We start from the raw sequence: 23,550 nt of genomic DNA, 5'->3' as shown, positions 1-23,550 counted from the left end.
TAGAGAGGGGCTTTCTCAGAGGGCTTTTTACAGTTTGTCTATTCCCAATTAGCCGGTTTAGTATACTTAATGAAAGTACTAATTCTTTCATAGGCCGCCCATTCTTAGTATTTGACGTTCAGGTAACAACAGGTAACTTTATTTGGAGTGGAAGCAGAGAGATAATACCAGATGCCAATTGTAGATCCTCTCACACCTGTGGTCACTGCAGCATCTGACTCCACTTTGTCCAAAAGGGATCTATTCCATTCAATTACACATGATCTAGATTAGACTGACAACAAGATACTGCACGGGACATAGCAGAGTTGGTGAAGTTGAGTGGTGATGAGTTTGCTATTTGGATGAATAAAGCAAGTAAAAAGTGTGTTAGATAAAAATTCATTTCAATTCGCTAATCGGGCTAATATGAATCAGGTGAATCGAGTTCTGCTTTTGGAAACTGGGTTAAGAAGGGGTGCACCGTTCCTGGAGGTACTGCAATACCAGGTCAATGCGTGGAGTGGACAGAGCAAGCTCTTTTTCCATCTCCCTGTTCTAAAAATCCATTTAATATATGGTCCCCAGATAGGGGACGTATCAGATATTAAACTGATAAGAACAGATACTACACTTGATCTTAGCCAAAAGGCCGAGAAGCGATAACCAGAATTGGTTTGGGCCTCGAGTGGCACCCTGGCCTATGCCGGACACATCTTAGGGAGAGAGAGCGAGAGGGAGACAAACCCACGCCTACACAAGACATTTTGTCACCCAAGCCAACCCTTGAAAAGGCTGCTTTGCAGAGCAAAAACAAGAAGAATGGTGCGTTTTGCAGCCGCCGCCCACTGCAATGAATCTGAATAACTCCTCCTTTAGGGCGCAAGCAACTCCCCTCCCCCTTGCAGTCTTTCCAATTCACGATACAAAAAGACGGACAGGACAGGTTGCCTGACTTTCCGTCACTGCCACCCTTTGCCATCCTTACCCGTAGAAAGCCCTTTCATCATCCCCAAACCCTAATCTTTTCCCTTTCCTTCCCAGCCCCCAAACCCTGCCCTCTGTACCTTTCTCACCACCCGCTTCCCTTCTCCTGTCATCCCCCTACCACCCGGGAAAAAAAGAGATTGCCCCCTCCTTCCACTAGCCCACCCTCCCACCCAAAGAACAACTTCTTCTGCGCAGCTTGTTTTCTAGGCAGCAGCGCTATTGTGATGTCATCGGGGGGCATTGTGACAAGCCGCCAGTGTTCCGTCTCTTCATGTTGTGCACTGTTCAAACCGAAAATACATCAACAGGCAGGCTACAGAAAAGCTTACTAACAAAGGTTAGAGAGGGGCTTTCTCAGAGGGCTTTTTACAGTTTGTCTATTCCCAATTAGCCGGTTTAGTATACTTAATGAAAGTACTAATTCTTTCATAGGCCGCCCATTCTTAGTATTTGACGTTCAGGTAACAACAGGTAACTTTATTTGGAGTGGAAGCAGAGAGATAACACCAGATGCCAATTGTAGATCCTCTCACACCTGTGGTCACTGCAGCATCTGACTCCACTTTGTCCAAAAGGGATCTATTCCATTCAATTACACATGATCTAGATTAGACTGACAACAAGATACTGCACGGGACATAGCAGAGTTGGTGAAGTTGAGTGGTGATGAGTTTGCTATTTGGATGAATAAAGCAAGTAAAAAGTGTGTTAGATAAAAATTCATTTCAATTCGCTAATCGGGCTAATATGAATCAGGTGAATCGAGTTCTGCTTTTGGAAACTGGGTTAAGAAGGGGTGCACCGTTCCTGGAGGTACTGCAATACCAGGTCAATGCGTGGAGTGGACAGAGCAAGCTCTTTTTCCATCTCCCTGTTCTAAAAATCCATTTAATATATGGTCCCCAGATAGGGGACGTATCAGATATTAAACTGATAAGAACAGATACTACACTTGATCTTAGCCAAAAGGCCGAGAAGCGATAACCAGAATTGGTTTGGGCCTCGAGTGGCACCCTGGCCTATGCCGGACACATCTTAGGGAGAGAGAGCGAGAGGGAGACAAACCCACGCCTACACAAGACATTTTGTCACCCAAGCCAACCCTTGAAAAGGCTGCTTTGCAGAGCAAAAACAAGAAGAATGGTGCGTTTTGCAGCCGCCGCCCACTGCAATGAATCTGAATAACTCCTCCTTTAGGGCGCAAGCAACTCCCCTCCCCCTTGCAGTCTTTCCAATTCACGATACAAAAAGACGGACAGGACAGGTTGCCTGACTTTCCGTCACTGCCACCCTTTGCCATCCTTACCCGTAGAAAGCCCTTTCATCATCCCCAAACCCTAATCTTTTCCCTTTCCTTCCCAGCCCCCAAACCCTGCCCTCTGTACCTTTCTCACCACCCGCTTCCCTTCTCCTGTCATCCCCCTACCACCCGGGAAAAAAAGAGATTGCCCCCTCCTTCCACTAGCCCACCCTCCCACCCAAAGAACAACTTCTTCTGCGCAGCTTGTTTTCTAGGCAGCAGCGCTATTGTGATGTCATCGGGGGGCATTGTGACAAGCCGCCAGTGTTCCGTCTCTTCATGTTGTGCACTGTTCAAACCGAAAATACATCAACAGGCAGGCTACAGAAAAGCTTACTAACAAAGGTTAGAGAGGGGCTTTCTCAGAGGGCTTTTTACAGTTTGTCTATTCCCAATTAGCCGGTTTAGTATACTTAATGAAAGTACTAATTCTTTCATAGGCCGCCCATTCTTAGTATTTGACGTTCAGGTAACAACAGGTAACTTTATTTGGAGTGGAAGCAGAGAGATAACACCAGATGCCAATTGTAGATCCTCTCACACCTGTGGTCACTGCAGCATCTGACTCCACTTTGTCCAAAAGGGATCTATTCCATTCAATTACACATGATCTAGATTAGACTGACAACAAGATACTGCACGGGACATAGCAGAGTTGGTGAAGTTGAGTGGTGATGAGTTTGCTATTTGGATGAATAAAGCAAGTAAAAAGTGTGTTAGATAAAAATTCATTTCAATTCGCTAATCGGGCTAATATGAATCAGGTGAATCGAGTTCTGCTTTTGGAAACTGGGTTAAGAAGGGGTGCACCGTTCCTGGAGGTACTGCAATACCAGGTCAATGCGTGGAGTGGACAGAGCAAGCTCTTTTTCCATCTCCCTGTTCTAAAAATCCATTTAATATATGGTCCCCAGATAGGGGACGTATCAGATATTAAACTGATAAGAACAGATACTACACTTGATCTTAGCCAAAAGGCCGAGAAGCGATAACCAGAATTGGTTTGGGCCTCGAGTGGCACCCTGGCCTATGCCGGACACATCTTAGGGAGAGAGAGCGAGAGGGAGACAAACCCACGCCTACACAAGACATTTTGTCACCCAAGCCAACCCTTGAAAAGGCTGCTTTGCAGAGCAAAAACAAGAAGAATGGTGCGTTTTGCAGCCGCCGCCCACTGCAATGAATCTGAATAACTCCTCCTTTAGGGCGCAAGCAACTCCCCTCCCCCTTGCAGTCTTTCCAATTCACGATACAAAAAGACGGACAGGACAGGTTGCCTGACTTTCCGTCACTGCCACCCTTTGCCATCCTTACCCGTAGAAAGCCCTTTCATCATCCCCAAACCCTAATCTTTTCCCTTTCCTTCCCAGCCCCCAAACCCTGCCCTCTGTACCTTTCTCACCACCCGCTTCCCTTCTCCTGTCATCCCCCTACCACCCGGGAAAAAAAGAGATTGCCCCCTCCTTCCACTAGCCCACCCTCCCACCCAAAGAACAACTTCTTCTGCGCAGCTTGTTTTCTAGGCAGCAGCGCTATTGTGATGTCATCGGGGGGCATTGTGACAAGCCGCCAGTGTTCCGTCTCTTCATGTTGTGCACTGTTCAAACCGAAAATACATCAACAGGCAGGCTACAGAAAAGCTTACTAACAAAGGTTAGAGAGGGGCTTTCTCAGAGGGCTTTTTACAGTTTGTCTATTCCCAATTAGCCGGTTTAGTATACTTAATGAAAGTACTAATTCTTTCATAGGCCGCCCATTCTTAGTATTTGACGTTCAGGTAACAACAGGTAACTTTATTTGGAGTGGAAGCAGAGAGATAACACCAGATGCCAATTGTAGATCCTCTCACACCTGTGGTCACTGCAGCATCTGACTCCACTTTGTCCAAAAGGGATCTATTCCATTCAATTACACATGATCTAGATTAGACTGACAACAAGATACTGCACGGGACATAGCAGAGTTGGTGAAGTTGAGTGGTGATGAGTTTGCTATTTGGATGAATAAAGCAAGTAAAAAGTGTGTTAGATAAAAATTCATTTCAATTCGCTAATCGGGCTAATATGAATCAGGTGAATCGAGTTCTGCTTTTGGAAACTGGGTTAAGAAGGGGTGCACCGTTCCTGGAGGTACTGCAATACCAGGTCAATGCGTGGAGTGGACAGAGCAAGCTCTTTTTCCATCTCCCTGTTCTAAAAATCCATTTAATATATGGTCCCCAGATAGGGGACGTATCAGATATTAAACTGATAAGAACAGATACTACACTTGATCTTAGCCAAAAGGCCGAGAAGCGATAACCAGAATTGGTTTGGGCCTCGAGTGGCACCCTGGCCTATGCCGGACACATCTTAGGGAGAGAGAGCGAGAGGGAGACAAACCCACGCCTACACAAGACATTTTGTCACCCAAGCCAACCCTTGAAAAGGCTGCTTTGCAGAGCAAAAACAAGAAGAATGGTGCGTTTTGCAGCCGCCGCCCACTGCAATGAATCTGAATAACTCCTCCTTTAGGGCGCAAGCAACTCCCCTCCCCCTTGCAGTCTTTCCAATTCACGATACAAAAAGACGGACAGGACAGGTTGCCTGACTTTCCGTCACTGCCACCCTTTGCCATCCTTACCCGTAGAAAGCCCTTTCATCATCCCCAAACCCTAATCTTTTCCCTTTCCTTCCCAGCCCCCAAACCCTGCCCTCTGTACCTTTCTCACCACCCGCTTCCCTTCTCCTGTCATCCCCCTACCACCCGGGAAAAAAAGAGATTGCCCCCTCCTTCCACTAGCCCACCCTCCCACCCAAAGAACAACTTCTTCTGCGCAGCTTGTTTTCTAGGCAGCAGCGCTATTGTGATGTCATCGGGGGGCATTGTGACAAGCCGCCAGTGTTCCGTCTCTTCATGTTGTGCACTGTTCAAACCGAAAATACATCAACAGGCAGGCTACAGAAAAGCTTACTAACAAAGGTTAGAGAGGGGCTTTCTCAGAGGGCTTTTTACAGTTTGTCTATTCCCAATTAGCCGGTTTAGTATACTTAATGAAAGTACTAATTCTTTCATAGGCCGCCCATTCTTAGTATTTGACGTTCAGGTAACAACAGGTAACTTTATTTGGAGTGGAAGCAGAGAGATAACACCAGATGCCAATTGTAGATCCTCTCACACCTGTGGTCACTGCAGCATCTGACTCCACTTTGTCCAAAAGGGATCTATTCCATTCAATTACACATGATCTAGATTAGACTGACAACAAGATACTGCACGGGACATAGCAGAGTTGGTGAAGTTGAGTGGTGATGAGTTTGCTATTTGGATGAATAAAGCAAGTAAAAAGTGTGTTAGATAAAAATTCATTTCAATTCGCTAATCGGGCTAATATGAATCAGGTGAATCGAGTTCTGCTTTTGGAAACTGGGTTAAGAAGGGGTGCACCGTTCCTGGAGGTACTGCAATACCAGGTCAATGCGTGGAGTGGACAGAGCAAGCTCTTTTTCCATCTCCCTGTTCTAAAAATCCATTTAATATATGGTCCCCAGATAGGGGACGTATCAGATATTAAACTGATAAGAACAGATACTACACTTGATCTTAGCCAAAAGGCCGAGAAGCGATAACCAGAATTGGTTTGGGCCTCGAGTGGCACCCTGGCCTATGCCGGACACATCTTAGGGAGAGAGAGCGAGAGGGAGACAAACCCACGCCTACACAAGACATTTTGTCACCCAAGCCAACCCTTGAAAAGGCTGCTTTGCAGAGCAAAAACAAGAAGAATGGTGCGTTTTGCAGCCGCCGCCCACTGCAATGAATCTGAATAACTCCTCCTTTAGGGCGCAAGCAACTCCCCTCCCCCTTGCAGTCTTTCCAATTCACGATACAAAAAGACGGACAGGACAGGTTGCCTGACTTTCCGTCACTGCCACCCTTTGCCATCCTTACCCGTAGAAAGCCCTTTCATCATCCCCAAACCCTAATCTTTTCCCTTTCCTTCCCAGCCCCCAAACCCTGCCCTCTGTACCTTTCTCACCACCCGCTTCCCTTCTCCTGTCATCCCCCTACCACCCGGGAAAAAAAGAGATTGCCCCCTCCTTCCACTAGCCCACCCTCCCACCCAAAGAACAACTTCTTCTGCGCAGCTTGTTTTCTAGGCAGCAGCGCTATTGTGATGTCATCGGGGGGCATTGTGACAAGCCGCCAGTGTTCCGTCTCTTCATGTTGTGCACTGTTCAAACCGAAAATACATCAACAGGCAGGCTACAGAAAAGCTTACTAACAAAGGTTAGAGAGGGGCTTTCTCAGAGGGCTTTTTACAGTTTGTCTATTCCCAATTAGCCGGTTTAGTATACTTAATGAAAGTACTAATTCTTTCATAGGCCGCCCATTCTTAGTATTTGACGTTCAGGTAACAACAGGTAACTTTATTTGGAGTGGAAGCAGAGAGATAACACCAGATGCCAATTGTAGATCCTCTCACACCTGTGGTCACTGCAGCATCTGACTCCACTTTGTCCAAAAGGGATCTATTCCATTCAATTACACATGATCTAGATTAGACTGACAACAAGATACTGCACGGGACATAGCAGAGTTGGTGAAGTTGAGTGGTGATGAGTTTGCTATTTGGATGAATAAAGCAAGTAAAAAGTGTGTTAGATAAAAATTCATTTCAATTCGCTAATCGGGCTAATATGAATCAGGTGAATCGAGTTCTGCTTTTGGAAACTGGGTTAAGAAGGGGTGCACCGTTCCTGGAGGTACTGCAATACCAGGTCAATGCGTGGAGTGGACAGAGCAAGCTCTTTTTCCATCTCCCTGTTCTAAAAATCCATTTAATATATGGTCCCCAGATAGGGGACGTATCAGATATTAAACTGATAAGAACAGATACTACACTTGATCTTAGCCAAAAGGCCGAGAAGCGATAACCAGAATTGGTTTGGGCCTCGAGTGGCACCCTGGCCTATGCCGGACACATCTTAGGGAGAGAGAGCGAGAGGGAGACAAACCCACGCCTACACAAGACATTTTGTCACCCAAGCCAACCCTTGAAAAGGCTGCTTTGCAGAGCAAAAACAAGAAGAATGGTGCGTTTTGCAGCCGCCGCCCACTGCAATGAATCTGAATAACTCCTCCTTTAGGGCGCAAGCAACTCCCCTCCCCCTTGCAGTCTTTCCAATTCACGATACAAAAAGACGGACAGGACAGGTTGCCTGACTTTCCGTCACTGCCACCCTTTGCCATCCTTACCCGTAGAAAGCCCTTTCATCATCCCCAAACCCTAATCTTTTCCCTTTCCTTCCCAGCCCCCAAACCCTGCCCTCTGTACCTTTCTCACCACCCGCTTCCCTTCTCCTGTCATCCCCCTACCACCCGGGAAAAAAAGAGATTGCCCCCTCCTTCCACTAGCCCACCCTCCCACCCAAAGAACAACTTCTTCTGCGCAGCTTGTTTTCTAGGCAGCAGCGCTATTGTGATGTCATCGGGGGGCATTGTGACAAGCCGCCAGTGTTCCGTCTCTTCATGTTGTGCACTGTTCAAACCGAAAATACATCAACAGGCAGGCTACAGAAAAGCTTACTAACAAAGGTTAGAGAGGGGCTTTCTCAGAGGGCTTTTTACAGTTTGTCTATTCCCAATTAGCCGGTTTAGTATACTTAATGAAAGTACTAATTCTTTCATAGGCCGCCCATTCTTAGTATTTGACGTTCAGGTAACAACAGGTAACTTTATTTGGAGTGGAAGCAGAGAGATAACACCAGATGCCAATTGTAGATCCTCTCACACCTGTGGTCACTGCAGCATCTGACTCCACTTTGTCCAAAAGGGATCTATTCCATTCAATTACACATGATCTAGATTAGACTGACAACAAGATACTGCACGGGACATAGCAGAGTTGGTGAAGTTGAGTGGTGATGAGTTTGCTATTTGGATGAATAAAGCAAGTAAAAAGTGTGTTAGATAAAAATTCATTTCAATTCGCTAATCGGGCTAATATGAATCAGGTGAATCGAGTTCTGCTTTTGGAAACTGGGTTAAGAAGGGGTGCACCGTTCCTGGAGGTACTGCAATACCAGGTCAATGCGTGGAGTGGACAGAGCAAGCTCTTTTTCCATCTCCCTGTTCTAAAAATCCATTTAATATATGGTCCCCAGATAGGGGACGTATCAGATATTAAACTGATAAGAACAGATACTACACTTGATCTTAGCCAAAAGGCCGAGAAGCGATAACCAGAATTGGTTTGGGCCTCGAGTGGCACCCTGGCCTATGCCGGACACATCTTAGGGAGAGAGAGCGAGAGGGAGACAAACCCACGCCTACACAAGACATTTTGTCACCCAAGCCAACCCTTGAAAAGGCTGCTTTGCAGAGCAAAAACAAGAAGAATGGTGCGTTTTGCAGCCGCCGCCCACTGCAATGAATCTGAATAACTCCTCCTTTAGGGCGCAAGCAACTCCCCTCCCCCTTGCAGTCTTTCCAATTCACGATACAAAAAGACGGACAGGACAGGTTGCCTGACTTTCCGTCACTGCCACCCTTTGCCATCCTTACCCGTAGAAAGCCCTTTCATCATCCCCAAACCCTAATCTTTTCCCTTTCCTTCCCAGCCCCCAAACCCTGCCCTCTGTACCTTTCTCACCACCCGCTTCCCTTCTCCTGTCATCCCCCTACCACCCGGGAAAAAAAGAGATTGCCCCCTCCTTCCACTAGCCCACCCTCCCACCCAAAGAACAACTTCTTCTGCGCAGCTTGTTTTCTAGGCAGCAGCGCTATTGTGATGTCATCGGGGGGCATTGTGACAAGCCGCCAGTGTTCCGTCTCTTCATGTTGTGCACTGTTCAAACCGAAAATACATCAACAGGCAGGCTACAGAAAAGCTTACTAACAAAGGTTAGAGAGGGGCTTTCTCAGAGGGCTTTTTACAGTTTGTCTATTCCCAATTAGCCGGTTTAGTATACTTAATGAAAGTACTAATTCTTTCATAGGCCGCCCATTCTTAGTATTTGACGTTCAGGTAACAACAGGTAACTTTATTTGGAGTGGAAGCAGAGAGATAACACCAGATGCCAATTGTAGATCCTCTCACACCTGTGGTCACTGCAGCATCTGACTCCACTTTGTCCAAAAGGGATCTATTCCATTCAATTACACATGATCTAGATTAGACTGACAACAAGATACTGCACGGGACATAGCAGAGTTGGTGAAGTTGAGTGGTGATGAGTTTGCTATTTGGATGAATAAAGCAAGTAAAAAGTGTGTTAGATAAAAATTCATTTCAATTCGCTAATCGGGCTAATATGAATCAGGTGAATCGAGTTCTGCTTTTGGAAACTGGGTTAAGAAGGGGTGCACCGTTCCTGGAGGTACTGCAATACCAGGTCAATGCGTGGAGTGGACAGAGCAAGCTCTTTTTCCATCTCCCTGTTCTAAAAATCCATTTAATATATGGTCCCCAGATAGGGGACGTATCAGATATTAAACTGATAAGAACAGATACTACACTTGATCTTAGCCAAAAGGCCGAGAAGCGATAACCAGAATTGGTTTGGGCCTCGAGTGGCACCCTGGCCTATGCCGGACACATCTTAGGGAGAGAGAGCGAGAGGGAGACAAACCCACGCCTACACAAGACATTTTGTCACCCAAGCCAACCCTTGAAAAGGCTGCTTTGCAGAGCAAAAACAAGAAGAATGGTGCGTTTTGCAGCCGCCGCCCACTGCAATGAATCTGAATAACTCCTCCTTTAGGGCGCAAGCAACTCCCCTCCCCCTTGCAGTCTTTCCAATTCACGATACAAAAAGACGGACAGGACAGGTTGCCTGACTTTCCGTCACTGCCACCCTTTGCCATCCTTACCCGTAGAAAGCCCTTTCATCATCCCCAAACCCTAATCTTTTCCCTTTCCTTCCCAGCCCCCAAACCCTGCCCTCTGTACCTTTCTCACCACCCGCTTCCCTTCTCCTGTCATCCCCCTACCACCCGGGAAAAAAAGAGATTGCCCCCTCCTTCCACTAGCCCACCCTCCCACCCAAAGAACAACTTCTTCTGCGCAGCTTGTTTTCTAGGCAGCAGCGCTATTGTGATGTCATCGGGGGGCATTGTGACAAGCCGCCAGGGTTCCGTCTCTTCATGTTGTGCACTGTTCAAACCGAAAATACATCAACAGGCAGGCTACAGAAAAGCTTACTAACAAAGGTTAGAGAGGGGCTTTCTCAGAGGGCTTTTTACAGTTTGTCTATTCCCAATTAGCCGGTTTAGTATACTTAATGAAAGTACTAATTCTTTCATAGGCCGCCCATTCTTAGTATTTGACGTTCAGGTAACAACAGGTAACTTTATTTGGAGTGGAAGCAGAGAGATAACACCAGATGCCAATTGTAGATCCTCTCACACCTGTGGTCACTGCAGCATCTGACTCCACTTTGTCCAAAAGGGATCTATTCCATTCAATTACACATGATCTAGATTAGACTGACAACAAGATACTGCACGGGACATAGCAGAGTTGGTGAAGTTGAGTGGTGATGAGTTTGCTATTTGGATGAATAAAGCAAGTAAAAAGTGTGTTAGATAAAAATTCATTTCAATTCGCTAATCGGGCTAATATGAATCAGGTGAATCGAGTTCTGCTTTTGGAAACTGGGTTAAGAAGGGGTGCACCGTTCCTGGAGGTACTGCAATACCAGGTCAATGCGTGGAGTGGACAGAGCAAGCTCTTTTTCCATCTCCCTGTTCTAAAAATCCATTTAATATATGGTCCCCAGATAGGGGACGTATCAGATATTAAACTGATAAGAACAGATACTACACTTGATCTTAGCCAAAAGGCCGAGAAGCGATAACCAGAATTGGTTTGGGCCTCGAGTGGCACCCTGGCCTATGCCGGACACATCTTAGGGAGAGAGAGCGAGAGGGAGACAAACCCACGCCTACACAAGACATTTTGTCACCCAAGCCAACCCTTGAAAAGGCTGCTTTGCAGAGCAAAAACAAGAAGAATGGTGCGTTTTGCAGCCGCCGCCCACTGCAATGAATCTGAATAACTCCTCCTTTAGGGCGCAAGCAACTCCCCTCCCCCTTGCAGTCTTTCCAATTCACGATACAAAAAGACGGACAGGACAGGTTGCCTGACTTTCCGTCACTGCCACCCTTTGCCATCCTTACCCGTAGAAAGCCCTTTCATCATCCCCAAACCCTAATCTTTTCCCTTTCCTTCCCAGCCCCCAAACCCTGCCCTCTGTACCTTTCTCACCACCCGCTTCCCTTCTCCTGTCATCCCCCTACCACCCGGGAAAAAAAGAGATTGCCCCCTCCTTCCACTAGCCCACCCTCCCACCCAAAGAACAACTTCTTCTGCGCAGCTTGTTTTCTAGGCAGCAGCGCTATTGTGATGTCATCGGGGGGCATTGTGACAAGCCGCCAGTGTTCCGTCTCTTCATGTTGTGCACTGTTCAAACCGAAAATACATCAACAGGCAGGCTACAGAAAAGCTTACTAACAAAGGTTAGAGAGGGGCTTTCTCAGAGGGCTTTTTACAGTTTGTCTATTCCCAATTAGCCGGTTTAGTATACTTAATGAAAGTACTAATTCTTTCATAGGCCGCCCATTCTTAGTATTTGACGTTCAGGTAACAACAGGTAACTTTATTTGGAGTGGAAGCAGAGAGATAACACCAGATGCCAATTGTAGATCCTCTCACACCTGTGGTCACTGCAGCATCTGACTCCACTTTGTCCAAAAGGGATCTATTCCATTCAATTACACATGATCTAGATTAGACTGACAACAAGATACTGCACGGGACATAGCAGAGTTGGTGAAGTTGAGTGGTGATGAGTTTGCTATTTGGATGAATAAAGCAAGTAAAAAGTGTGTTAGATAAAAATTCATTTCAATTCGCTAATCGGGCTAATATGAATCAGGTGAATCGAGTTCTGCTTTTGGAAACTGGGTTAAGAAGGGGTGCACCGTTCCTGGAGGTACTGCAATACCAGGTCAATGCGTGGAGTGGACAGAGCAAGCTCTTTTTCCATCTCCCTGTTCTAAAAATCCATTTAATATATGGTCCCCAGATAGGGGACGTATCAGATATTAAACTGATAAGAACAGATACTACACTTGATCTTAGCCAAAAGGCCGAGAAGCGATAACCAGAATTGGTTTGGGCCTCGAGTGGCACCCTGGCCTATGCCGGACACATCTTAGGGAGAGAGAGCGAGAGGGAGACAAACCCACGCCTACACAAGACATTTTGTCACCCAAGCCAACCCTTGAAAAGGCTGCTTTGCAGAGCAAAAACAAGAAGAATGGTGCGTTTTGCAGCCGCCGCCCACTGCAATGAATCTGAATAACTCCTCCTTTAGGGCGCAAGCAACTCCCCTCCCCCTTGCAGTCTTTCCAATTCACGATACAAAAAGACGGACAGGACAGGTTGCCTGACTTTCCGTCACTGCCACCCTTTGCCATCCTTACCCGTAGAAAGCCCTTTCATCATCCCCAAACCCTAATCTTTTCCCTTTCCTTCCCAGCCCCCAAACCCTGCCCTCTGTACCTTTCTCACCACCCGCTTCCCTTCTCCTGTCATCCCCCTACCACCCGGGAAAAAAAGAGATTGCCCCCTCCTTCCACTAGCCCACCCTCCCACCCAAAGAACAACTTCTTCTGCGCAGCTTGTTTTCTAGGCAGCAGCGCTATTGTGATGTCATCGGGGGGCATTGTGACAAGCCGCCAGTGTTCCGTCTCTTCATGTTGTGCACTGTTCAAACCGAAAATACATCAACAGGCAGGCTACAGAAAAGCTTACTAACAAAGGTTAGAGAGGGGCTTTCTCAGAGGGCTTTTTACAGTTTGTCTATTCCCAATTAGCCGGTTTAGTATACTTAATGAAAGTACTAATTCTTTCATAGGCCGCCCATTCTTAGTATTTGACGTTCAGGTAACAACAGGTAACTTTATTTGGAGTGGAAGCAGAGAGATAACACCAGATGCCAATTGTAGATCCTCTCACACCTGTGGTCACTGCAGCATCTGACTCCACTTTGTCCAAAAGGGATCTATTCCATTCAATTACACATGATCTAGATTAGACTGACAACAAGATACTGCACGGGACATAGCAGAGTTGGTGAAGTTGAGTGGTGATGAGTTTGCTATTTGGATGAATAAAGCAAGTAAAAAGTGTGTTAGATAAAAATTCATTTCAATTCGCTAATCGGGCTAATATGAATCAGGTGAATCGAGTTCTGCTTTTGGAAACTGGGTTAAGAAGGGGTGCACCGTTCCTGGAGGTACTGCAATACCAGGTCAATGCGTGGAGTGGACAGAGCAAGCTCTTTTTCCATCTCCCTGTTCTAAAAATCCATTTAATATATGGTCCCCAGATAGGGGACGTATCAGATATTAAACTGATAAGAACAGATACTACACTTGATCTTAGCCAAAAGGCCGAGAAGCGATAACCAGAATTGGTTTGGGCCTCGAGTGGCACCCTGGCCTATGCCGGACACATCTTAGGGAGAGAGAGCGAGAGGGAGACAAACCCACGCCTACACAAGACATTTTGTCACCCAAGCCAACCCTTGAAAAGGCTGCTTTGCAGAGCAAAAACAAGAAGAATGGTGCGTTTTGCAGCCGCCGCCCACTGCAATGAATCTGAATAACTCCTCCTTTAGGGCGCAAGCAACTCCCCTCCCCCTTGCAGTCTTTCCAATTCACGATACAAAAAGACGGACAGGACAGGTTGCCTGACTTTCCGTCACTGCCACCCTTTGCCATCCTTACCCGTAGAAAGCCCTTTCATCATCCCCAAACCCTAATCTTTTCCCTTTCCTTCCCAGCCCCCAAACCCTGCCCTCTGTACCTTTCTCACCACCCGCTTCCCTTCTCCTGTCATCCCCCTACCACCCGGGAAAAAAAGAGATTGCCCCCTCCTTCCACTAGCCCACCCTCCCACCCAAAGAACAACTTCTTCTGTGCAGCTTGTTTTCTAGGCAGCAGCGCTATTGTGATGTCATCGGGGGGCATTGTGACAAGCCGCCAGTGTTCCGTCTCTTCATGTTGTGCACTGTTCAAACCGAAAATACATCAACAGGCAGGCTACAGAAAAGCTTACTAACAAAGGTTAGAGAGGGGCTTTCTCAGAGGGCTTTTTACAGTTTGTCTATTCCCAATTAGCCGGTTTAGTATACTTAATGAAAGTACTAATTCTTTCATAGGCCGCCCATTCTTAGTATTTGACGTTCAGGTAACAACAGGTAACTTTATTTGGAGTGGAAGCAGAGAGATAACACCAGATGCCAATTGTAGATCCTCTCACACCTGTGGTCACTGCAGCATCTGACTCCACTTTGTCCAAAAGGGATCTATTCCATTCAATTACACATGATCTAGATTAGACTGACAACAAGATACTGCACGGGACATAGCAGAGTTGGTGAAGTTGAGTGGTGATGAGTTTGCTATTTGGATGAATAAAGCAAGTAAAAAGTGTGTTAGATAAAAATTCATTTCAATTCGCTAATCGGGCTAATATGAATCAGGTGAATCGAGTTCTGCTTTTGGAAACTGGGTTAAGAAGGGGTGCACCGTTCCTGGAGGTACTGCAATACCAGGTCAATGCGTGGAGTGGACAGAGCAAGCTCTTTTTCCATCTCCCTGTTCTAAAAATCCATTTAATATATGGTCCCCAGATAGGGGACGTATCAGATATTAAACTGATAAGAACAGATACTACACTTGATCTTAGCCAAAAGGCCGAGAAGCGATAACCAGAATTGGTTTGGGCCTCGAGTGGCACCCTGGCCTATGCCGGACACATCTTAGGGAGAGAGAGCGAGAGGGAGACAAACCCACGCCTACACAAGACATTTTGTCACCCAAGCCAACCCTTGAAAAGGCTGCTTTGCAGAGCAAAAACAAGAAGAATGGTGCGTTTTGCAGCCGCCGCCCACTGCAATGAATCTGAATAACTCCTCCTTTAGGGCGCAAGCAACTCCCCTCCCCCTTGCAGTCTTTCCAATTCACGATACAAAAAGACGGACAGGACAGGTTGCCTGACTTTCCGTCACTGCCACCCTTTGCCATCCTTACCCGTAGAAAGCCCTTTCATCATCCCCAAACCCTAATCTTTTCCCTTTCCTTCCCAGCCCCCAAACCCTGCCCTCTGTACCTTTCTCACCACCCGCTTCCCTTCTCCTGTCATCCCCCTACCACCCGGGAAAAAAAGAGATTGCCCCCTCCTTCCACTAGCCCACCCTCCCACCCAAAGAACAACTTCTTCTGCGCAGCTTGTTTTCTAGGCAGCAGCGCTATTGTGATGTCATCGGGGGGCATTGTGACAAGCCGCCAGTGTTCCGTCTCTTCATGTTGTGCACTGTTCAAACCGAAAATACATCAACAGGCAGGCTACAGAAAAGCTTACTAACAAAGGTTAGAGAGGGGCTTTCTCAGAGGGCTTTTTACAGTTTGTCTATTCCCAATTAGCCGGTTTAGTATACTTAATGAAAGTACTAATTCTTTCATAGGCCGCCCATTCTTAGTATTTGACGTTCAGGTAACAACAGGTAACTTTATTTGGAGTGGAAGCAGAGAGATAACACCAGATGCCAATTGTAGATCCTCTCACACCTGTGGTCACTGCAGCATCTGACTCCACTTTGTCCAAAAGGGATCTATTCCATTCAATTACACATGATCTAGATTAGACTGACAACAAGATACTGCACGGGACATAGCAGAGTTGGTGAAGTTGAGTGGTGATGAGTTTGCTATTTGGATGAATAAAGCAAGTAAAAAGTGTGTTAGATAAAAATTCATTTCAATTCGCTAATCGGGCTAATATGAATCAGGTGAATCGAGTTCTGCTTTTGGAAACTGGGTTAAGAAGGGGTGCACCGTTCCTGGAGGTACTGCAATACCAGGTCAATGCGTGGAGTGGACAGAGCAAGCTCTTTTTCCATCTCCCTGTTCTAAAAATCCATTTAATATATGGTCCCCAGATAGGGGACGTATCAGATATTAAACTGATAAGAACAGATACTACACTTGATCTTAGCCAAAAGGCCGAGAAGCGATAACCAGAATTGGTTTGGGCCTCGAGTGGCACCCTGGCCTATGCCGGACACATCTTAGGGAGAGAGAGCGAGAGGGAGACAAACCCACGCCTACACAAGACATTTTGTCACCCAAGCCAACCCTTGAAAAGGCTGCTTTGCAGAGCAAAAACAAGAAGAATGGTGCGTTTTGCAGCCGCCGCCCACTGCAATGAATCTGAATAACTCCTCCTTTAGGGCGCAAGCAACTCCCCTCCCCCTTGCAGTCTTTCCAATTCACGATACAAAAAGACGGACAGGACAGGTTGCCTGACTTTCCGTCACTGCCACCCTTTGCCATCCTTACCCGTAGAAAGCCCTTTCATCATCCCCAAACCCTAATCTTTTCCCTTTCCTTCCCAGCCCCCAAACCCTGCCCTCTGTACCTTTCTCACCACCCGCTTCCCTTCTCCTGTCATCCCCCTACCACCCGGGAAAAAAAGAGATTGCCCCCTCCTTCCACTAGCCCACCCTCCCACCCAAAGAACAACTTCTTCTGCGCAGCTTGTTTTCTAGGCAGCAGCGCTATTGTGATGTCATCGGGGGGCATTGTGACAAGCCGCCAGTGTTCCGTCTCTTCATGTTGTGCACTGTTCAAACCGAAAATACATCAACAGGCAGGCTACAGAAAAGCTTACTAACAAAGGTTAGAGAGGGGCTTTCTCAGAGGGCTTTTTACAGTTTGTCTATTCCCAATTAGCCGGTTTAGTATACTTAATGAAAGTACTAATTCTTTCATAGGCCGCCCATTCTTAGTATTTGACGTTCAGGTAACAACAGGTAACTTTATTTGGAGTGGAAGCAGAGAGATAACACCAGATGCCAATTGTAGATCCTCTCACACCTGTGGTCACTGCAGCATCTGACTCCACTTTGTCCAAAAGGGATCTATTCCATTCAATTACACATGATCTAGATTAGACTGACAACAAGATACTGCACGGGACATAGCAGAGTTGGTGAAGTTGAGTGGTGATGAGTTTGCTATTTGGATGAATAAAGCAAGTAAAAAGTGTGTTAGATAAAAATTCATTTCAATTCGCTAATCGGGCTAATATGAATCAGGTGAATCGAGTTCTGCTTTTGGAAACTGGGTTAAGAAGGGGTGCACCGTTCCTGGAGGTACTGCAATACCAGGTCAATGCGTGGAGTGGACAGAGCAAGCTCTTTTTCCATCTCCCTGTTCTAAAAATCCATTTAATATATGGTCCCCAGATAGGGGACGTATCAGATATTAAACTGATAAGAACAGATACTACACTTGATCTTAGCCAAAAGGCCGAGAAGCGATAACCAGAATTGGTTTGGGCCTCGAGTGGCACCCTGGCCTATGCCGGACACATCTTAGGGAGAGAGAGCGAGAGGGAGACAAACCCACGCCTACACAAGACATTTTGTCACCCAAGCCAACCCTTGAAAAGGCTGCTTTGCAGAGCAAAAACAAGAAGAATGGTGCGTTTTGCAGCCGCCGCCCACTGCAATGAATCTGAATAACTCCTCCTTTAGGGCGCAAGCAACTCCCCTCCCCCTTGCAGTCTTTCCAATTCACGATACAAAAAGACGGACAGGACAGGTTGCCTGACTTTCCGTCACTGCCACCCTTTGCCATCCTTACCCGTAGAAAGCCCTTTCATCATCCCCAAACCCTAATCTTTTCCCTTTCCTTCCCAGCCCCCAAACCCTGCCCTCTGTACCTTTCTCACCACCCGCTTCCCTTCTCCTGTCATCCCCCTACCACCCGGGAAAAAAAGAGATTGCCCCCTCCTTCCACTAGCCCACCCTCCCACCCAAAGAACAACTTCTTCTGCGCAGCTTGTTTTCTAGGCAGCAGCGCTATTGTGATGTCATCGGGGGGCATTGTGACAAGCCGCCAGTGTTCCGTCTCTTCATGTTGTGCACTGTTCAAACCGAAAATACATCAACAGGCAGGCTACAGAAAAGCTTACTAACAAAGGTTAGAGAGGGGCTTTCTCAGAGGGCTTTTTACAGTTTGTCTATTCCCAATTAGCCGGTTTAGTATACTTAATGAAAGTACTAATTCTTTCATAGGCCGCCCATTCTTAGTATTTGACGTTCAGGTAACAACAGGTAACTTTATTTGGAGTGGAAGCAGAGAGATAACACCAGATGCCAATTGTAGATCCTCTCACACCTGTGGTCACTGCAGCATCTGACTCCACTTTGTCCAAAAGGGATCTATTCCATTCAATTACACATGATCTAGATTAGACTGACAACAAGATACTGCACGGGACATAGCAGAGTTGGTGAAGTTGAGTGGTGATGAGTTTGCTATTTGGATGAATAAAGCAAGTAAAAAGTGTGTTAGATAAAAATTCATTTCAATTCGCTAATCGGGCTAATATGAATCAGGTGAATCGAGTTCTGCTTTTGGAAACTGGGTTAAGAAGGGGTGCACCGTTCCTGGAGGTACTGCAATACCAGGTCAATGCGTGGAGTGGACAGAGCAAGCTCTTTTTCCATCTCCCTGTTCTAAAAATCCATTTAATATATGGTCCCCAGATAGGGGACGTATCAGATATTAAACTGATAAGAACAGATACTACACTTGATCTTAGCCAAAAGGCCGAGAAGCGATAACCAGAATTGGTTTGGGCCTCGAGTGGCACCCTGGCCTATGCCGGACACATCTTAGGGAGAGAGAGCGAGAGGGAGACAAACCCACGCCTACACAAGACATTTTGTCACCCAAGCCAACCCTTGAAAAGGCTGCTTTGCAGAGCAAAAACAAGAAGAATGGTGCGTTTTGCAGCCGCCGCCCACTGCAATGAATCTGAATAACTCCTCCTTTAGGGCGCAAGCAACTCCCCTCCCCCTTGCAGTCTTTCCAATTCACGATACAAAAAGACGGACAGGACAGGTTGCCTGACTTTCCGTCACTGCCACCCTTTGCCATGCTTACCCGTAGAAAGCCCTTTCATCATCCCCAAACCCTAATCTTTTCCCTTTCCTTCCCAGCCCCCAAACCCTGCCCTCTGTACCTTTCTCACCACCCGCTTCCCTTCTCCTGTCATCCCCCTACCACCCGGGAAAAAAAGAGATTGCCCCCTCCTTCCACTAGCCCACCCTCCCACCCAAAGAACAACTTCTTCTGCGCAGCTTGTTTTCTAGGCAGCAGCGCTATTGTGATGTCATCGGGGGGCATTGTGACAAGCCGCCAGTGTTCCGTCTCTTCATGTTGTGCACTGTTCAAACCGAAAATACATCAACAGGCAGGCTACAGAAAAGCTTACTAACAAAGGTTAGAGAGGGGCTTTCTCAGAGGGCTTTTTACAGTTTGTCTATTCCCAATTAGCCGGTTTAGTATACTTAATGAAAGTACTAATTCTTTCATAGGCCGCCCATTCTTAGTATTTGACGTTCAGGTAACAACAGGTAACTTTATTTGGAGTGGAAGCAGAGAGATAACACCAGATGCCAATTGTAGATCCTCTCACACCTGTGGTCACTGCAGCATCTGACTCCACTTTGTCCAAAAGGGATCTATTCCATTCAATTACACATGATCTAGATTAGACTGACAACAAGATACTGCACGGGACATAGCAGAGTTGGTGAAGTTGAGTGGTGATGAGTTTGCTATTTGGATGAATAAAGCAAGTAAAAAGTGTGTTAGATAAAAATTCATTTCAATTCGCTAATCGGGCTAATATGAATCAGGTGAATCGAGTTCTGCTTTTGGAAACTGGGTTAAGAAGGGGTGCACCGTTCCTGGAGGTACTGCAATACCAGGTCAATGCGTGGAGTGGACAGAGCAAGCTCTTTTTCCATCTCCCTGTTCTAAAAATCCATTTAATATATGGTCCCCAGATAGGGGACGTATCAGATATTAAACTGATAAGAACAGATACTACACTTGATCTTAGCCAAAAGGCCGAGAAGCGATAACCAGAATTGGTTTGGGCCTCGAGTGGCACCCTGGCCTATGCCGGACACATCTTAGGGAGAGAGAGCGAGAGGGAGACAAACCCACGCCTACACAAGACATTTTGTCACCCAAGCCAACCCTTGAAAAGGCTGCTTTGCAGAGCAAAAACAAGAAGAATGGTGCGTTTTGCAGCCGCCGCCCACTGCAATGAATCTGAATAACTCCTCCTTTAGGGCGCAAGCAACTCCCCTCCCCCTTGCAGTCTTTCCAATTCACGATACAAAAAGACGGACAGGACAGGTTGCCTGACTTTCCGTCACTGCCACCCTTTGCCATCCTTACCCGTAGAAAGCCCTTTCATCATCCCCAAACCCTAATCTTTTCCCTTTCCTTCCCAGCCCCCAAACCCTGCCCTCTGTACCTTTCTCACCACCCGCTTCCCTTCTCCTGTCATCCCCCTACCACCCGGGAAAAAAAGAGATTGCCCCCTCCTTCCACTAGCCCACCCTCCCACCCAAAGAACAACTTCTTCTGCGCAGCTTGTTTTCTAGGCAGCAGCGCTATTGTGATGTCATCGGGGGGCATTGTGACAAGCCGCCAGTGTTCCGTCTCTTCATGTTGTGCACTGTTCAAACCGAAAATACATCAACAGGCAGGCTACAGAAAAGCTTACTAACAAAGGTTAGAGAGGGGCTTTCTCAGAGGGCTTTTTACAGTTTGTCTATTCCCAATTAGCCGGTTTAGTATACTTAATGAAAGTACTAATTCTTTCATAGGCCGCCCATTCTTAGTATTTGACGTTCAGGTAACAACAGGTAACTTTATTTGGAGTGGAAGCAGAGAGATAACACCAGATGCCAATTGTAGATCCTCTCACACCTGTGGTCACTGCAGCATCTGACTCCACTTTGTCCAAAAGGGATCTATTCCATTCAATTACACATGATCTAGATTAGACTGACAACAAGATACTGCACGGGACATAGCAGAGTTGGTGAAGTTGAGTGGTGATGAGTTTGCTATTTGGATGAATAAAGCAAGTAAAAAGTGTGTTAGATAAAAATTCATTTCGATTCGCTAATCGGGCTAATATGAATCAGGTGAATCGAGTTCTGCTTTTGGAAACTGGGTTAAGAAGGGGTGCACCGTTCCTGGAGGTACTGCAATACCAGGTCAATGCGTGGAGTGGACAGAGCAAGCTCTTTTTCCATCTCCCTGTTCTAAAAATCCATTTAATATATGGTCCCCAGATAGGGGACGTATCAGATATTAAACTGATAAGAACAGATACTACACTTGATCTTAGCCAAAAGGCCGAGAAGCGATAACCAGAATTGGTTTGGGCCTCGAGTGGCACCCTGGCCTATGCCGGACACATCTTAGGGAGAGAGAGCGAGAGGGAGACAAACCCACGCCTACACAAGACATTTTGTCACCCAAGCCAACCCTTGAAAAGGCTGCTTTGCAGAGCAAAAACAAGAAGAATGGTGCGTTTTGCAGCCGCCGCCCACTGCAATGAATCTGAATAACTCCTCCTTTAGGGCGCAAGCAACTCCCCTCCCCCTTGCAGTCTTTCCAATTCACGATACAAAAAGACGGACAGGACAGGTTGCCTGACTTTCCGTCACTGCCACCCTTTGCCATCCTTACCCGTAGAAAGCCCTTTCATCATCCCCAAACCCTAATCTTTTCCCTTTCCTTCCCAGCCCCCAAACCCTGCCCTCTGTACCTTTCTCACCACCCGCTTCCCTTCTCCTGTCATCCCCCTACCACCCGGGAAAAAAAGAGATTGCCCCCTCCTTCCACTAGCCCACCCTCCCACCCAAAGAACAACTTCTTCTGCGCAGCTTGTTTTCTAGGCAGCAGCGCTATTGTGATGTCATCGGGGGGCATTGTGACAAGCCGCCAGTGTTCCGTCTCTTCATGTTGTGCACTGTTCAAACCGAAAATACATCAACAGGCAGGCTACAGAAAAGCTTACTAACAAAGGTTAGAGAGGGGCTTTCTCAGAGGGCTTTTTACAGTTTGTCTATTCCCAATTAGCTGGTTTAGTATACTTAATGAAAGTACTAATTCTTTCATAGGCCGCCCATTCTTAGTATTTGACGTTCAGGTAACAACAGGTAACTTTATTTGGAGTGGAAGCAGAGAGATAACACCAGATGCCAATTGTAGATCCTCTCACACCTGTGGTCACTGCAGCATCTGACTCCACTTTGTCCAAAAGGGATCTATTCCATTCAATTACACATGATCTAGATTAGACTGACAACAAGATACTGCACGGGACATAGCAGAGTTGGTGAAGTTGAGTGGTGATGAGTTTGCTATTTGGATGAATAAAGCAAGTAAAAAGTGTGTTAGATAAAAATTCATTTCAATTCGCTAATCGGGCTAATATGAATCAGGTGAATCGAGTTCTGCTTTTGGAAACTGGGTTAAGAAGGGGTGCACCGTTCCTGGAGGTACTGCAATACCAGGTCAATGCGTGGAGTGGACAGAGCAAGCTCTTTTTCCATCTCCCTGTTCTAAAAATCCATTTAATATATGGTCCCCAGATAGGGGACGTATCAGATATTAAACTGATAAGAACAGATACTACACTTGATCTTAGCCAAAAGGCCGAGAAGCGATAACCAGAATTGGTTTGGGCCTCGAGTGGCACCCTGGCCTATGCCGGACACATCTTAGGGAGAGAGAGCGAGAGGGAGACAAACCCACGCCTACACAAGACATTTTGTCACCCAAGCCAACCCTTGAAAAGGCTGCTTTGCAGAGCAAAAACAAGAAGAATGGTGCGTTTTGCAGCCGCCGCCCACTGCAATGAATCTGAATAACTCCTCCTTTAGGGCGCAAGCAACTCCCCTCCCCCTTGCAGTCTTTCCAATTCACGATACAAAAAGACGGACAGGACAGGTTGCCTGACTTTCCGTCACTGCCACCCTTTGCCATCCTTACCCGTAGAAAGCCCTTTCATCATCCCCAAACCCTAATCTTTTCCCTTTCCTTCCCAGCCCCCAAACCCTGCCCTCTGTACCTTTCTCACCACCCGCTTCCCTTCTCCTGTCATCCCCCTACCACCCGGGAAAAAAAGAGATTGCCCCCTCCTTCCACTAGCCCACCCTCCCACCCAAAGAACAACTTCTTCTGCGCAGCTTGTTTTCTAGGCAGCAGCGCTATTGTGATGTCATCGGGGGGCATTGTGACAAGCCGCCAGTGTTCCGTCTCTTCATGTTGTGCACTGTTCAAACCGAAAATACATCAACAGGCAGGCTACAGAAAAGCTTACTAACAAAGGTTAGAGA

General features: G+C 46.7%; 18 non-coding genes across 18 annotated transcripts; all 18 read right to left on the bottom strand.

The window, feature by feature from the left end:
• Nucleotides 1-452: 452 nt before the first annotated feature.
• On the bottom strand, nt 453-643 carry LOC142262058 (U2 spliceosomal RNA). The gene has a single exon (XR_012729517.1). It is a non-coding gene; the product is annotated as a U2 spliceosomal RNA (small nuclear RNA).
• Nucleotides 644-1,760: 1,117 nt separating this feature from the next.
• Nucleotides 1,761-1,951, bottom strand: LOC142262057 (U2 spliceosomal RNA). Its single transcript, XR_012729516.1, has one exon. It is a non-coding gene; the product is annotated as a U2 spliceosomal RNA (small nuclear RNA).
• A 1,117-nt stretch (nt 1,952-3,068) lies between these two features.
• Nucleotides 3,069-3,259, bottom strand: LOC142262056 (U2 spliceosomal RNA). Its single transcript, XR_012729515.1, has one exon. It is a non-coding gene; the product is annotated as a U2 spliceosomal RNA (small nuclear RNA).
• Nucleotides 3,260-4,376: 1,117 nt separating this feature from the next.
• LOC142262055 (U2 spliceosomal RNA) lies at nt 4,377-4,567 on the bottom strand. Its single transcript, XR_012729514.1, has one exon. It is a non-coding gene; the product is annotated as a U2 spliceosomal RNA (small nuclear RNA).
• A 1,117-nt stretch (nt 4,568-5,684) lies between these two features.
• On the bottom strand, nt 5,685-5,875 carry LOC142262051 (U2 spliceosomal RNA). The gene has a single exon (XR_012729513.1). It is a non-coding gene; the product is annotated as a U2 spliceosomal RNA (small nuclear RNA).
• A 1,117-nt stretch (nt 5,876-6,992) lies between these two features.
• On the bottom strand, nt 6,993-7,183 carry LOC142262050 (U2 spliceosomal RNA). The gene has a single exon (XR_012729512.1). It is a non-coding gene; the product is annotated as a U2 spliceosomal RNA (small nuclear RNA).
• Nucleotides 7,184-8,300: 1,117 nt separating this feature from the next.
• Nucleotides 8,301-8,491, bottom strand: LOC142262048 (U2 spliceosomal RNA). The gene has a single exon (XR_012729510.1). It is a non-coding gene; the product is annotated as a U2 spliceosomal RNA (small nuclear RNA).
• Nucleotides 8,492-9,608: 1,117 nt separating this feature from the next.
• On the bottom strand, nt 9,609-9,799 carry LOC142262047 (U2 spliceosomal RNA). Its single transcript, XR_012729509.1, has one exon. It is a non-coding gene; the product is annotated as a U2 spliceosomal RNA (small nuclear RNA).
• A 1,117-nt stretch (nt 9,800-10,916) lies between these two features.
• On the bottom strand, nt 10,917-11,107 carry LOC142262045 (U2 spliceosomal RNA). The gene has a single exon (XR_012729508.1). It is a non-coding gene; the product is annotated as a U2 spliceosomal RNA (small nuclear RNA).
• A 1,117-nt stretch (nt 11,108-12,224) lies between these two features.
• Nucleotides 12,225-12,415, bottom strand: LOC142262044 (U2 spliceosomal RNA). The gene has a single exon (XR_012729507.1). It is a non-coding gene; the product is annotated as a U2 spliceosomal RNA (small nuclear RNA).
• Nucleotides 12,416-13,532: 1,117 nt separating this feature from the next.
• On the bottom strand, nt 13,533-13,723 carry LOC142262043 (U2 spliceosomal RNA). Its single transcript, XR_012729506.1, has one exon. It is a non-coding gene; the product is annotated as a U2 spliceosomal RNA (small nuclear RNA).
• Nucleotides 13,724-14,840: 1,117 nt separating this feature from the next.
• LOC142262042 (U2 spliceosomal RNA) lies at nt 14,841-15,031 on the bottom strand. The gene has a single exon (XR_012729505.1). It is a non-coding gene; the product is annotated as a U2 spliceosomal RNA (small nuclear RNA).
• A 1,117-nt stretch (nt 15,032-16,148) lies between these two features.
• On the bottom strand, nt 16,149-16,339 carry LOC142262041 (U2 spliceosomal RNA). Its single transcript, XR_012729504.1, has one exon. It is a non-coding gene; the product is annotated as a U2 spliceosomal RNA (small nuclear RNA).
• Nucleotides 16,340-17,456: 1,117 nt separating this feature from the next.
• On the bottom strand, nt 17,457-17,647 carry LOC142262040 (U2 spliceosomal RNA). The gene has a single exon (XR_012729503.1). It is a non-coding gene; the product is annotated as a U2 spliceosomal RNA (small nuclear RNA).
• Nucleotides 17,648-18,764: 1,117 nt separating this feature from the next.
• On the bottom strand, nt 18,765-18,955 carry LOC142262039 (U2 spliceosomal RNA). The gene has a single exon (XR_012729502.1). It is a non-coding gene; the product is annotated as a U2 spliceosomal RNA (small nuclear RNA).
• Nucleotides 18,956-20,072: 1,117 nt separating this feature from the next.
• Nucleotides 20,073-20,263, bottom strand: LOC142262038 (U2 spliceosomal RNA). The gene has a single exon (XR_012729501.1). It is a non-coding gene; the product is annotated as a U2 spliceosomal RNA (small nuclear RNA).
• Nucleotides 20,264-21,380: 1,117 nt separating this feature from the next.
• On the bottom strand, nt 21,381-21,571 carry LOC142262036 (U2 spliceosomal RNA). Its single transcript, XR_012729499.1, has one exon. It is a non-coding gene; the product is annotated as a U2 spliceosomal RNA (small nuclear RNA).
• Nucleotides 21,572-22,688: 1,117 nt separating this feature from the next.
• On the bottom strand, nt 22,689-22,879 carry LOC142262034 (U2 spliceosomal RNA). Its single transcript, XR_012729498.1, has one exon. It is a non-coding gene; the product is annotated as a U2 spliceosomal RNA (small nuclear RNA).
• Between the last annotated feature and the right edge of the window lie 671 nt (nt 22,880-23,550).

The sequence above is a fragment of the Anomaloglossus baeobatrachus genome, unplaced genomic scaffold (genome assembly GCF_048569485.1).
Source record: "Anomaloglossus baeobatrachus isolate aAnoBae1 unplaced genomic scaffold, aAnoBae1.hap1 Scaffold_243, whole genome shotgun sequence".
Lineage (NCBI taxonomy): Eukaryota > Metazoa > Chordata > Amphibia > Anura > Aromobatidae > Anomaloglossus > Anomaloglossus baeobatrachus.
This window is presented reverse-complemented; position numbering and strand designations above follow the sequence as displayed.